The following is a 1430-nucleotide window of genomic DNA, read 5'->3' on the forward strand; positions in this document are numbered from 1 at the left end:
GAGAGAGAGAGGGAAGAAAGAAATTATTTTATTATACATACTCTCTCTTTTTTTCTTTTGTAATTGTATATTTTTTATTACAATTATGATATATGCACGAAACATTCCTCTTTCTTTTTATTTTATATTTTATTCTTCATTTTATTTCTTCATTTTTTCCTACTGTATCTGGGTATTTTATTACAATTATGATATACGCACGAAACATCCCTTTCTTTTTTATTTTATTTTATTTTATTTTATTTTTTTGCATTTTATTTTAATTTATTTTATTTTATTTTATTTTGTTATATGCACAAAATGGAATCAGTGCATTCGATATTTACCTACACATATATCGTATTTTATATGTGTATTTTAGTTAAGAGATTAATGATGAATTTTTAATGAATTAAAGGGGGCTGAGAGAGAGAGAGGGAAGAAAGAAATTATTTTATTATACATACTCTCTCTTTTTTTCTTCCGAACATCTACTATTATTTATTTATTTTTCTTTAGTTATTTTTTTTTTTTTATTTCTCTATTCCTTCTATTTCTTCTTCATTTCTTCGGATTAATTTAACACGATAATCGTTTTTAAAAAAGAATTCGTAACTTTTAATTATCTCATACGTCAAATGAGAAGAAGAAAAAAAGAAAAAGAAAAAAAAACGAAAATACGGATGAACAAATCTAGTCGGATCGGATTTATATTAAAGATACTTTTCTCTTTTAACAAGAGAACTACTTTGAATTTGATTTAACGGTACGACGTTAAGACGTTAAAAATTATTTCGATAAAATCGATAGGAAATCGTCAACTACAACAACAATAACGAAAAATAACCAAAAAAAAAAAAAGAAAACAGGATAAGACGAAGAGAAGAAGAAGAAGAAGAAGAAGAAGAAGGAAGAAAGGAAAGAAAGAAAGAAGTAAAGATAAGGTAGGATCGAAAGGAAAAAGTAAGAAATAATAATAGTGGTATTTTAATCGAGATCGTGTCAAGTCAAAAACGTCGTTTCTAATCTTTCAAAGCCGACAAGAAGGGAACGGTTGAAAATCGTTACCGCGTGAAACAACCGTCTCTTATCTTGATGTGTTACGCCAGAATGACGTTTTAGACTCTACTTCATTTGCATAATCTAATATCCCCTCAGCTTAAACGCCGTCGAATGATACGTCCGAACATCGGTATTTATTTTTCAGTTTTTTTTTTTATTTTTTTTCTCTTATTATTCGTCTTCTTCTTCTTCTTATTTTTTTATTTCAATCTATTCCATTTGTTATTCTACTATTTTTTCTGATTTTTTTTTTTATTCTTATACCTTTTTCACACAATAGAAATAAATTAGAAAATATTTGATTAATGAAAGCAAACATATTTGTTCACCTGTTAATTATTAATTTACGCATAATAATTAGATATTTTTAACTTGTCAAAATATTCATA

Source organism: Polistes canadensis, unplaced genomic scaffold (assembly GCF_001313835.1).
Source record: "Polistes canadensis isolate GaletaPanama2010 unplaced genomic scaffold, ASM131383v1 scaffold_45, whole genome shotgun sequence".
NCBI classification, from domain to species: Eukaryota; Metazoa; Arthropoda; class Insecta; order Hymenoptera; family Vespidae; genus Polistes; species Polistes canadensis.